Raw genomic sequence first — 14,411 nt, 5'->3', positions numbered from 1 at the left:
TTAATTCTCAGACATTTTTCATCAAAAATTCCTTTAGGTCCAATGATAAGTGGAGAGCGAACTCAATCCACTTCATGTATCCAAACTGCGCTCAATCCTGGTCGACCATAGCTTTCGACTTAGCCCCAGTCTTGCAAGACTAGGGGGCATATCAACAAGGGCTTTATCTCTGCTTTTTTGGCTTTAAAAGCCAAAAAAGGAGAGATAAAACTAGCGCCCTATCAACAACAGGGTGCTAACATGCAAATTTGCATGTTAGCACCCTTTTACTCTACGCTTCCCCTTGCATCTCTAATGAGATGCAAAGGGGGCGTTCCAGAGTAAAATAATAGGAGAAATGTCGCTAAGCGACATTTCTCTTATTATCAAGAATGTCGCTAACCCTGTTAGGGACAAAAAAAGCAGCGCTAACCGCGGTTAACGCTGCTTTTTTACGTCTGGTATTTTTCAGACTTAGCCATGATATCCTATGGAAGGAGGATATCATGGCTAAGTTTGCCTGTCTCTATCAACAAGGTAACGTGAGATTATCGCTGGGTTTCCAGCGATAATCTCACGTTAGCCTGTTAGCGTGAGGATTTTTATCGCTATTGAGATAAGCGTTGCTAATAGCACACTATCTCAGCGATAAAAATTCACGCTAGCCGGCGATAATTATCCTAGCGCTAAGTGCGCTTAGAAGTAATTATCGCCGGTTGTTGTTGATATGCCCCTAGATGTCCACGGTTAGTGCTTTGATCATCTAGGTGCTATTTTTCACTTTAAACTTAAAACAAATCATAACTCTGGTTTTACTGATTGGATTTTTGTTGTTTAGTGTCAAATAATGTATTAAATTCTACTCTATTGTTTTAAATTTGTGTGGGATTTTTTTCCCATGTTTTGTTTTAACTTTATTACTGTTTCAGTGCTGCGTGAATACTTTACACATTGCCTTTTATTTAAGTCTGATTGTTTATTTGCCAAGCTACCAGAGGTTTAAGCACAGGTTGATTTTGTGACTTTTTGTGGTTCACCCTGACAAGGATTGTGACTGTTGCTTGACCCCCCTCAACCAACAATCCAATTTCTCGCAGTCACCCACTTAAAAAGTCCTTTAAAACATTTCTCGGGCTTGCCATTGCAGGCTGTGTGGAGTTTTAAACTGCCAATTCGATGTGGCAAAACAAACTTTTTGCAGGGCCTAAACCTCACTTTTTAATACACATAATTCACCCCCTATGGTAGGTTTTAAATAACCCATAGGGCAGGTTGCATTTTGTTTAAAAGATAGGGACAGTGTTTTCAAGTTTTACTTGTCCTGGTAGTGAAAAACTCCAAAATGTGTTTTTTACAACTGTAAAGCCTACCTTTCCAGTTGGATAACATTGGATTACCTTTTTACATTTAATAAGTGATAATCTTAGAAATAGGTAGAAATGCCAAGGTTTGTCTCAAAATAATTGTAATTTATAATCCTCTTTAATGGTAAAGTCAGATTTTAAGTCACAATTCTGAAAATGCCACATTTAGAAAGTTGTAAAAAGTAGCAGCTGAGATGCACTCGTTTAAACAAGATTATCAATTCTTCTATATTTAAACAAAGTATTGAATCACGATACTCATTAATGTGTGCACTAGGTAAGTGGCACTGCCAGCCACCTCGCTTAAACAGAAAAATTATAAATTGTAGATAAATATCTAGAAAAAACCAGTGCACTACGGAGTGCCCGGAAAGGGCGTACTCGCATCTAGCGATTTTTAAACTACGAGTTTTTCAAAACATTTGTACTGAATATTATACAATTTCAAACCAATTGTTTGTGAAATGCAACCCTGTAAAAAGAAGACGCAATAATATGAAAAAGTTCCAAGAATAATTGAAGTTTTCTGCCTTTATTTTTGAAGGAAGCAGATATCTTCTCATGTACAATAAACAAAACGTTGCTTGTAGTCAGCAATGATGCTTTGTAGAAGCTTCACATGTTAACAGAAAATCCCAATGCATTTCGGGCTCTCCATTGAGCCCTTCATCAGGGGAATCTATGAATATAATCAATAATAATAATTGAATTGCAAGTATAAGAACATATCTCCAATGATAAACTTTTCATAATTATGAACTCAACAGGAGCCAGGGGTTGATGTGTTGTGAACATACCATCAATTTAGGAAAGAAAGAAAGAATCCACCGTGAAACAAAAGCAGGTGAAGTCCCATTACCACGAAAACACTCAAAGTTCAAAAGAAAAATCAGCACCCATGTGAACATAAAAGATTTGTTGAGTAATAGATCAACGACAACTGGGAGGTGAAAAATAATAAAGGTTACCGCTCGTATATCGCGAACGAATACATGCCAATAAAGACCAACTGCACCTAAAATGCGTACCTTGAATTTTACTGGAGTACGTGGGTTTCAAAGTGAATACACTGAATCGATCCACGATAAGTGGGATGTTATCGAGACTATCCTTGGCATCAAAAATCTGTCACCAAAAAGAAACTACCTTAGTATCAGATATCTATCGCCAAAAGTAACTATGGATATACAGCATTGCTCGCTTACCAATATGCTAACAAAACGTAGTATCCACGTGAAATGAATAAAACTACGGTCTTTATGCCAAGAGAGGTTTCCAACACTAATATCTGTATCAGAAAAAATAAATAAATAAAAATAAAAAAATGAAAAAATGGAAACATGAAAAACTGTATACTTGAGCAATGCGAATTCTAACTAACTTATGTTACGCTACAAGGATGCTCATAAAATGTATCACGCTTATCCACTAGATTGAACAACAAAGTCTCCTCCACGACCAAACACGCCGAGTTACTGGCTCAACCTCCATTACGAAGCTGCGGCTTGGTTTAATAAAAAAACGGGAGACTAAAATGGGAACAGGACTAAGAAACGGGCTGTAGCAGCAGCCGCCATGTTAAAACGGGAGGCCCATCACCGCAAGAGAAATGAAAAATGTCAAAAAAACATCGTTCAGAGGAACAATAAAGTTAGGATGAAAGGAATATAAAGAGTTAAGATTCAGAGACCTTCAGACAAATAAATGAATGAATTCACAATGATGAATATCACATTTAAAATATTGGTACAGCACATGACAATTATGTATCAAAACATAAACATTTGCAATGACATTGTAGAGTGAGTGAAAGAAAACTACTCACTTACTAGCGTACATAATGCGCATTAGGAACCAACCAAAGAGATCATACTACAAAACACACGCCAGTTCAAATTTATCATTTAACCCCTTTGGGAGTAACGTTTGTAAAAACCAAATCCAATGAGATTCACGTTGAGACAGAAATTTCGCCGTGTCCCTGTCTAAACGTGGTTCAACCTTTTCAAGAACACAGAATCTTAGTTGCGCAATTAAGTGTTTCATCTCTGTCCAGTGCAATGCTAATTCGTAAAACCCTCTCAGTTTTACCCACATAGTGCATATCACACGGACATTTGATCAAGTAAATTACATGATGACTGTTACAATTCGCATCAAAATTAAGCATAATCTTTTTGCCAGTCCACGGATGAGTAACATATTTGCCACTAATAACATTATTACAGTGTGAACAATTCAAACATTTTGTCATGCCTTTGAACACTATGTCAGAACTAACTGTGGTACGATTCAGAATTTCTTTTAAGTTATTAGTTCTTTTGTACGCAAATAAGGGTGGCTCTGAAAAAATTCCTTTGAAATCAGATTCTGTTTGCAACAGGTACCATCTATGCAAAATACTTTTTTTGACTGAGTCAGAGTTAATGGAAAAGGTCGATACAAATACTTCACGATTAGGTCCTTGTGGTTTAATTTGTTTTCGTAATAAAACCTCACGACTTTTCGTCGACGATCTAGTTTCGGCTTCATCAATCACTTGCACAGGGTAACCACTCGCAAGGAATTGTTTCTTGGATTCTTGAATAGTCTGCACGCATGACTCCGGATTGGAAGAGATGCGCCTGATCCTTAAAAATTGTGAAAAGGGTAGGTGTGTCTTCAATGACCATGGATGAAAACTATGGTATTGCAGGGCATTGTTGCGATCGGTGGGTTTTTTAAACACAGATGTCTCAATAGTATCTTCTAACCTATTTAGCACGACATCTAGATAAGCAATACTACCGTACCTTCTCATTAACTTTTCTTCAGAATTTCTTCTAATCCAAAGGTAATCTGAGACCGGGCTGAATCTATCTCGAGTAGCTGAAATTCACTCCATTGCGTTCAGCCATAACTTTATAACTTGCCCCTGTCTTATGTAACCAGATACCTGCTGTTGGAGCTTTGGTGATTTAGGTACTATTCTTCACTTAAAACTTTAAAAATTCATAACTCTCATTCTAGTGATTGATTTAATTCATTTTGGTGTCATTTTATTTAATACATTTTACTCTGTGTTTCTAAATTAGTGTGGGAGTTTCCTTGGTTTGTATTTTCACTTTATTACTGTTTGTGTGCCGCATAAATACTTAACACAGTGCCTCTGTGATAAGCCTGACTGTTTTTGTGCCAATCTACCTGAGGGTTAATCACAGGTAATTTAGCGACTGTTGTGGTTCACCCTGACAAGGATTGTTGTTGTTGCTTACAGTTTCTTACACCCTGCAAAAAGGGCAGATCCTTCCGCACTGAAAATACGGATTTGTTCATTTCTTCTCTTGGTCACATGAAGGAAAGGGACATGCATAACTGTGAGCAGAGACAAAGTAACATGGTGCAGCAAACAAACATGTGTGGGCTCCAAACAATGTGCTGCAAGGCCCTAAAGAAAAGAGTTGCTCAACGGATGCAAGGCACACTTACCAGCAAAAGGGACATATGTGCAAGAATGTATGAACATGTTTCACCCTCAAACCAAAATAACAGCCTAATTTGTGACGAATCACATTACACTGGAACGACATGTTCCTCCTGACATCACACAGGAAACAGCCACTACTTATAGGCCTAATTACAAGTATACATTCTATAACAAGTTCAGATTCGATAACACTCTGACACCGAGGCATTTGCAATTTATTGGATGTGATAATTGCCACATATTTCAAGTTTTTGGCGAATAACATGCAGATTTTGATGATTACTGCACCCGAATCTGCATGTCCCCATAAACACCGGACCTCTTCCCTCTGTAAAATTTCAGCTGGTTTTACCAACCGATATTCAATTAAATGTGTTCATGAAAAGTGTGATCTTTGTCACACTTGGTGATTACTGGGTGCAGTAAACATCACACCCCTTGCTGGTAGACAGAGATCGCAATTTAAAGGGCAACTTAGTCAGGCCCTTCAGACTCTTCAGTAGCATGTGAACGATTTCAATAAGGCTGTGCGATATTTAATACCATTTACAAAAACAATATAGACAGTTGATTGAAAGATATGCACAGATTACAGGGCCTGCAAACTCTTATTCCATTAGCTACCACATTGCTAGTATACTCGCAGTGGTAACGTAAAATGTGCGAAAATTGAGTTAAACCATCATCTTACCAGTACTGCAGATTTAAACTGATTACTGCAACAATATGCTGGTGGTAAACATTTTGGAAAACATGGGTAGTTAAACAGTCGTACACTAGCTACTGATAGTTATTTCCCGTATTTGCCATCAGGGATTAAAAACCTGTTTTTATTGTGTATCACTCCACAGTGATAGACTAACGACTTCTGGGTGTTATCAGTATTTTTGGCACCCAGTTGGAAATGAGGGCCGGGGTCGGCAACACGGTTCATTCGTTACAAATACTCTTTTTTGCTTTTCTCCTCTAGTCATTTTACCTAATACTTCTGATGTGTGCTAGAAAGCCATAATATTCAGAAAACTCTGTGTTGTGCACAAACAGACCCTAAATAGTTAAGCCGTAAATGGAAATCAGATGTGGTGGACCTTTGTTCACTTCACATTTAATAAACCGCTTCCTTATGCGCTTTAACCTAACCCCCCAAATTATTAAGGTCCTATAATGCATGTTATTAGTCTTCAAGAATGCAAATAACTTTGTTGTGAGTTCAGGAAAAGTATGTGAAATTATATCTGCAGGCAACTTGTTCCACATAATTTAGCAATCCTTTGCTATGGTTATAGGAAACAGATCTAATTCATAAATATGACATAATGTAAATAGTTTGTTTGAAGTGAAAGTGATCATTAATCTAGACTTTCCCTTCCCCTCAGTTACTTTCCCTATTCATCTGATGAATCGAGGACGTGCAAACAACCCTCACCTTTTCCCTCAACTATACAAAGGCAAGGAATGAACAAGTTGCTTTCTCGCCTGAAAGAATATCAGTATAAATGTCTAATTACTTTTTACTTTATTTGAAAACAAATTATTGATATATATATATTCACTGTGCCTGCTGATGTCTAGAAAGTCACTCTGACTTCTTAATGAGGGTGCAATTGACATGCAAGTTCTAGGGGTCCAATGTAATAAAGAATTGGGCGAGTCTAAACCCTGAGATTCAAAACACACCCTGTTTGTCACCACAAAATGGCATTTTAGTATTTACTAAATACTTTTAGCAATTTGGAAAATCCTTTCTGAATCACAAAAAAGTGTTTTGTGACTCATTAGGAAGGGGACTGACATTTCTCTCCAGTTTGCGGGCCCGATTCACAGAACTAACTTAAGACAAAATCCTAAACTTACTACCATTTTGGTATTCACAGAAGGCACTTACTCATTTTGGTATTCACAGAAGGCACTTACTCATTTCGGTATTCACAGAAGTTAGGAGTCCTAACTTTAGGACTCCTAAATGCCTTCTGTGAATACCGAAAGTCTTAAAATTAGGATTTTTCTCAGTTTAGTAGTAGTATAGTTAGGACTCCTAACTTTAGGACTCCTAAATGCCTTCTGTGAATACCGAAAGTCTTAAAATTAGGATTTTTCTCAATTTAGTAGTCCTAAATCTAAATTTAGGACTACTAAATTGAGAAAAATCCTAATTTTAAGACTTTCGGTATTCACAGAAGGCATTTAGGAGTCCTAAAGTTAGGAGTCCTAACTATACTACTACTAAACTGAGAAAAATCCTAATTTTAAGGCTTTCGGTATTCACAGAAGGCATTTAGGAGTCCTAAAGTTAGGAGTCCTAAACTTAGGACTACTAAATTGAGAAAAACCCTAATTTTAAGACTTTCGGTATTCACAGAAGGCATTTAGGAGTCCTAAAATTAGGAGTCCTAACTATACTACTACTAAACTGAGAAAAATCCTAATTTTAAGACTTTCGGTAGTCACAGAAGGCATTTAGGAGTCCTAAAGTTAGGACTCCTAACTTCTGTGAATACCGAAATGAGTAAGTGCCTTCTGTGAATACCAAAATGAGTAAGTGCCTTCTGTGAATACCAAAATGGTAGTAAGTTTAGGATTTTGTCTTAAGTTAGTTCTGTGAATCGGGCCCTTAGTCTCAACACCTAGAGAGCATATGTGCAACATCCTTTTAAAACCCAAAAGTCTTACAGAAAGTGCAGCCAACCGGGAGAGTCAAGAACTTTTAAAAAACATTAGCTGCCACGATCAGTTGAAGGAATCTAAATCCCACTACTATTTAAATCCTTCTTCCAAGGGCCCAACAAGTATTCTAGTGGTTTAAGCTACAAAAATGTATGGACAGTATTTTGAATCTTGTTTGCAACACGTTTTTAAAAGCAGCAGAATGTTTTTTAAAAGCACATTATAGTAAATGATAGTTAATAAATGGTCGCCACAAGAATTATTATGAGTAGTTTTTTAGTTCAATTTCAATCAATATCACCACTTCCTAGGAGGGTTTTAGGCCATTCCTCAATCTGAACATATGGAGTCGATATGTGATTGTAAAGAGCCTAGGACACCTTGCCATAATCTGGCCAAATCTAAGCTTGAACACAGTATTAAGCATATGAAAAAGCTGTGGTAAAAGTTGCACGCAATAATGTGTCCACATTAGTCACCAAGCACTCCAAACATATGGTAATGGTGGCAAAAATTAGGATTGAATAAGCATCAATGGAGCAGAACAATCAGGCATACCAGAATATCTCCCAAACCTTATAATTTATGTGTGAGTGCTTGCTTTTGATTTTATCAGATTCAGGTGTCTCTCAGGCCAACCATCATGTCGAAATATATTCCAAAAGACACACAATTGATGGACGGAATGCAGAACAAATCAAAACATTCATCCCAGTCAAGAGATCTGGGTTAAATCCATCATTCTTTTGCTCACCATGCCACCCCAGTTCAGAACTTGGCTTGGCAGTTCGGGCTGGACTGTTCCCATGAGGCACAGGGTCAAGACTGATCTGCATATGGCTGGGTTCAAACTGGAATGGCATGGTGAGCAAAAAAACGATGGATTTAGTCCCAGATCTCTGTACTGGGGTGAATGTATGACATTGTTCTGCATTTTGTCAATCAACTGTTGTTTTGAAATATATTCCAAGGTAGAGGTAGAAGCGGACCACCTCTACTTGCTGAGAAACCGGACACTTCTTAAAATGATAGGATTGATGGCCAAAAGGTAACATTACTGTTTTTTGGGCACCAGCTCAGGGAAATAGGATCAAAACATTATGGACACTCTCTATCTCTTGCAAAGTACTGCAGGGCTCCATGCTTTTTGCCATCATCTCTAACTCTACATGGAACCCTCAGATCCATTCTTGCAGACAGCAGCATCAAGATCCATCAAAATGAAGATGATACCCAGCTCTATTAAACAATATCCGTTCACAATGAGGCACAGAGTCTCCAATCCTGCCTCAAACTCATCCAGTCTTTGATGTCAACTATCTTCCTGAAGTTAAACCCTACAAAGATTGGATTCCTTCTGTTTGCTAACAGCACCAAACAACTCCGATCTAACGTTGGCTCTCCAACCTAAATTTATCAGGCTTCACCCCATAAATGCAGACTTCCATCTCTGCATTCACAGCCAGCAACAGGAGGTCGCAAAGTCAAAGTCAAAACATTCTTTATTTCGGCCATTAAGGCCATAAAAGCAGAAATAAAAAATACAGTACAATTCATTCATTCAAATATCCCAATAAGGCTTTCATTATACGAGATACGAATAGCTTAATAAAAGTGCATGTGCATTACAGTATTGGTTATAAAATTCCGATAAAAATAAAAGTTTAAAATAGAATGGATAAATACCAAGTACACATTTACACCATTAAAATATTGCAGAATGAGATTAAAAGAGACCAATCACAGTGGTGAAATAGAATGATTAGATCGGGCAAGACCTAACTTTAAAATAACTCGACGTGCACACCACATGGAAAATAAATAGCGAGAAACTGAATACGCAATAGGCATACTGGTGTCATATTTTAGTATCCTAAAAGCCTGTGCGCAGTGGTTTGTTCCGAGATTTCTGCATAACTGCAATAACCATCGGTGTCTTGCCTTCTTATATGCCGGACAGAAAAATAGTACATGGGTCTCCGGTGTATTATTGCATACCAGGCATCCCTGAGTTGATGTACCTCCCCACCCCTAGTTGTTTGTGAAAGCACGTAAAGGATGTACCCCATACCTAAACTGTAAATAAAGCGTTTTGGCAAGGGCTGGCTGAATATCGAGGGCAGGCTCTAACCTATATTGGTGTTTTATCTCTAAGAATATTGCGGTCAATGCACCAGTCGCAGTACTCCCCTGTATTTGAGTGTGAGTTTCTACTCCCTGAAGCTCTTTGTCAAGGCCTTCCTAGATATTGTCAAACAACTTTCTTCAGCACTAGCCCACAGGTCGCCCAATCCCATTGCTGGTAAAGAGTTTTTAATGTAGGCCAGCCATGAGATTTTTAGCTCACTCCCTGTAAGCTTAGCACTTCCTTCAGTTCTTCCCTGTAAGCAGCTAATTCTAGGGTCCTCCATAGGCGTCGCCAGAATTGAAGGGGTCTGAGGGCAATGTCCTCTGCAATTGGTCCAACTCCAAGATCGATTCAGAGCGGCGTGAACGGTGTGCTTGTGGGAAGACCCAAAAGTTGCCTGACAAAGAAATTCTCAATTTTAGATAGAGAGTCTGGTGGTCCCAGATTTCTGCCCCATACAAGGCAACGCCCCTGGCTTGTGCTTTAAAAATTTCCACCACCAGACCATCCTTTTTATGGATGCGCTTTCTATGTATCTTTGCTACCCCCACTGTTGTCTAGGCCAGCTTTAGACTTGCCTTCTTTATTTGAACACCCCAGTCCTTTTTTTCAGTGAGTGTGATTCCCAGGGAATTCAAAAACGGTCACTCTCTCTAGTGGTTTCGCATCTAGCTGGGGATTTGGTTGTTTGCTGTTACCTGTATTAAATACCATATATTTGGTTTTCTGTAAATTGATCTCAAGCCCTCTACTTTTGCAGAAAGAATAAAAGGTGTCTAAGGCCCTCTGTATACCCATAGGAGACTTTCATAGCAGGAGGGTATCATCGGGAGAACATCAAGGCTGGTACCTTGCGGTTCGCCAACCTGGGTGCATCTATATCACTCCCCGCAATCAAGGCCTCCACTAGGCCATTGATAAAAAGGCATAAAAGGGTCGGGCCTACACCAACCTTGTCGTACACCTCTGTCTATAGGAATGGAATCAGTGAGCTCACCATTTTTTCCATACCTGATTTGGGCAAAGTTACGTTCGTGGAGTTGTTTCAACTGGTAACAGAGACACGGAGGGGCCCCCAAGTTAAAAAAAAATGGCCCAAAATTTGTCCCTGGGTACCAAATCGAATGCAGATTTTAGGTCCACAAAGATCAAATAGAGGCTGCCACCCTCCAAATACACTGTTTTTCAATGCACCAGTTGCATCCTAAAAATTGTATTTATTGTGGACATTCTTGCTCTAATACTGGCCTGGTAGGGGCTGAGAATAGTATACTCCTCCATCCAACTCTGTGATCGACCCAGCAGCACTCGGGCATATATCTTCTGACTGACATCTATGAGGCTGATGGGACGATAATTGGCTGGAAGGAGTGGAGAGCCCTTTTTATAAATCGTATGATTTCCACCCTCAGCCAAGTGGAAGGGATCGCATTCCCTGCAGGATGGCATTAAACAGGGTCCATATGTAAGGGGACCAAATAATAGGTTCATTACGAAAGAGGCCGCCAGGGATCTTGTCTAAGCCTGGAGCCTTGAATGGAGTTACCCTATTTAAGGCATCCGTTATCTCTTTTAGAGATATTATGGGTGCATCAAGGCAAATTAACTGGGAATGGGGGCACTCGTTTGTAACTTGCCCAGCATCACCCTCTACCCTTACATATAGGGACTTGAAATGGGCCTTCCAGACTTCTGCCCCTATGTTCGGTTCTATTGCCATTTTTCCCTCTGGACAGCCTGTATTTATCTATATTCCAGAAGGTCCTCATGTCCCGAGTGCTTAAGGCACGTCTCAGCCTCTCCCACTTATCACCTGAGACGCCCCCAAGACGTTTTACGGGGCTGCGCTCTAGTTCGAGCGAGCACCGCCTGGCAAATGGTATTTAGGGGCCAGTTGGTCGGCGCGCGGTCAACAGACTGACCGACACACTAACATCACGCTGTATTTGTAAATTATCGCTACTGCTGCAATTATTTTGAAGTGGTTTTTAAAAATTGTATACTTACTGTTTTGCTCGTATTAAATTGTTTCTGCCTGTTCCCCACTGACCGCATTGCTTGCATTTTAAAACTTTTGACAGCACCATTCACCATTTGGGTGTTTGTATCCCAGTACGAGCGCCATCTTGGAAGTAGGGCTGAGACGCCCCCAAGACGTTTTACGGGGCTGCGCTCTAGTTCGAGCGAGCACCGCCTACCACACGCTATTTAGAGGCCACTATGGTCGCGCGCAGCGCACGCGCGCAGCGTCGCGCCGGAGGAGCGCCAGAGGAAAGCCCGTCTGTGCCCGTCCGGGCCAGGACGGGCCGTAGGGCCACCCCCCTTGGTCGGCCGCGGGTCTACACTCCTGCTACCCTCAGATCTCTTCGACAAGGGATAACTACGCTAGATGAGATAACGCATGCCAGCCTTCGGTCGGAAGACCTGTTGCAGGTAGAGGATAGATCTGTCACCACAAGTTCACAAGGTCTGATAATTGCCACACTCAACACACGATCCTTACATAAACAACATTTAGAGGTATTCACACTGCTGGACGAGGGTGAGATAGACATCCTCGCGCTCTCAGAAACCTGGCTAGGGACTGCCTCAACACCAGACATTATCGCAGCTTTACCGCCCAACTTCGATGCTCGGTGGTATAACCGCCCAAAGGACAGTAGAGGGGGAGGGGTAGCCATCATGTTCAAAAAGAATCTTAAGGTTACACAGATCACCGCAGAAAACTGTGCTGGTGCAGAAGTATTAGGGATAAAAATATCACTGAAATCCTCATGTATGTTGCTTCTGTTAGTATACCGTCCTCCGCAGAGCTCGCCGGAATTTAATGATTCCTTTTTTGAACTGTTGACCGATCTGGCATCCAGATATAAGTCCCTGGTAGTGGTTGGGGACTTTAACTATCACTGGGACGAGACTCCCAGGGGGCCCATTGCGTCCAAGTTTGGAACTAACCTTGCCACTCTCCATCTAAACCAACTTGTAAAAGGCCCCACCCATGAGAAGGGCCATACTCTTGACCTTGTCTGGTCCTCCCTACCACTGATGAAAATCCTGGAAGTTAGTCCTTGCATCTGGTCAGATCACTATCTGATTAAGTGCTGGGTTCCAGGAGATCCCTTAGTAGCGGCCCCTCCACAAACAAGGAGGAAGGTTCGCCCTTGGAAGAAGATTGAGGCTGATTCTTTAGTCTCAACTCTAGTCTCCTTCCCCCCTCCGAAGATGAAGCAGGAGAACCTGGATGCAGAGACCACGACCATTACGGCCTGGATTCGCTCTGCTTTAGATAAACTTGTCCCAGAACGATTAGAGCTCACTCGGAAAAAAGGGAAAGGAGCTCCCTGGTTTGACGCATCCCTCAGGGAAAAGAAGCAAGCTCTCCGGAAGGTGGAGCGAAGATGGAGACTGGATTATGGGCTTGCAGAGTCATTAACGTACAAAGCTCTTTTAGCCAGTTACAAACGGGCCATCTTGGCTAGGAAATCCGCCTTTTATGAGGGCTGGATCAGGGAGGCTACGAATAAAGAAAGGGAAACCTTCATTATTCTAAGGGAACTCACGCAGTTGAATGATAAAAGCTGCGGCCTGGGCCAGCCTGACTGTGACACCTTTCAAGGATTTTTCCTCCAGAAGGTGCAGGATATCCTGATGGATATTACTACGCTCTCAGATAGTTTACCATCGCAACCTTGTTCAGACAGCTTGCAGTCTGCTGGGGCTTTGCTTAGCTTCCCGGATATCGACGGGGAGCACCTGACAGAACTGGTTAGTCACATCAAATCAGGATCCTCCAGTGATCCCTGCCCTCCGAAAATCTTCAAACTGGCTCTGCCAGGCATTCAACCCCAGCTACTGCATTTACTGAATGCCTCTCTGGAAGCGGGCTACCTCCCAGCATCTCTGAAGGAAGCCAGATTCTCCCCACTTCTGAAGAAAGCGGGCACTGACCCCAAGGCATTGAAAAACTACAGGCCTATTTCTCAACTGCCTTTTCTAAGTAAGATCTTGGAAAAACATGTTCTGAACGCAGTAGCCAGTTACCTTGAGGAACACCATCTTCTGCATGCCAGGCAGGCGGGCTTCCGGCCACAACACAGTACAGAACTGGTTATGGCCACGGTCACCGGCGAGTTAAGAATCAGAGCAGACAATAAACAACCCTGTGCTCTGATTCTGCTCGACCTATCGGCAGCCTTCAATACGGTCAGCCACACCATCTTGCTGAACCGTATCGTGAAGCAGGGGATTGCTGGCCAGGCATTCAAGTGGTTAGAGTCCTTCTTATCAGGCCGCACTCAGAGGGTTCAGATGGGGGACCAGCTATCCGGGATTAAGGATGTGACATGGGGGGTGCCTCAAGGGTACGCACTTTCCCCCTTATTGTTTAACATCTATCTGCAACCTCTGATGGAAGAACTCACGCGTAGGAACTGTGAGGTCTTTAACTACGCAGATGACACGCAGTTACTGGTGCGGTTGGGAGAAACACCAGAGGCCCAAGAATCAGTTAGGAATCTTCTTAGATTCACGGTTAACTGGATGACCAACAACTTCCTCAAAGTAAATGCAGAGAAAACGGAGGTGTTGGTACTCACCAACAAAGCCAACCCCTGGGATGATTTGTACTGGCCCCCAGAACTCGGCAAAACTCCCATCCCTGGCACAGTAGTGAAGAGTCTTGGCTTAAAGATCGATGCGGATCTTACCATGGCCCCTCAAGTGTCGGCTGTGGTGGGTTCCTGCACAGCCGTGATGCGGCAGTTACGCAAGCTTACCACCATTCTCTCAGCCTCCACGCTGCAAACCATCG

This window comes from Triturus cristatus, chromosome 6 (assembly GCF_964204655.1).
Source record: "Triturus cristatus chromosome 6, aTriCri1.1, whole genome shotgun sequence".
Taxonomy (NCBI): domain Eukaryota; kingdom Metazoa; phylum Chordata; class Amphibia; order Caudata; family Salamandridae; genus Triturus; species Triturus cristatus.
The sequence above is the reverse complement of the archived record's forward strand: the minus strand, read 5'-3'. Positions refer to the sequence as shown.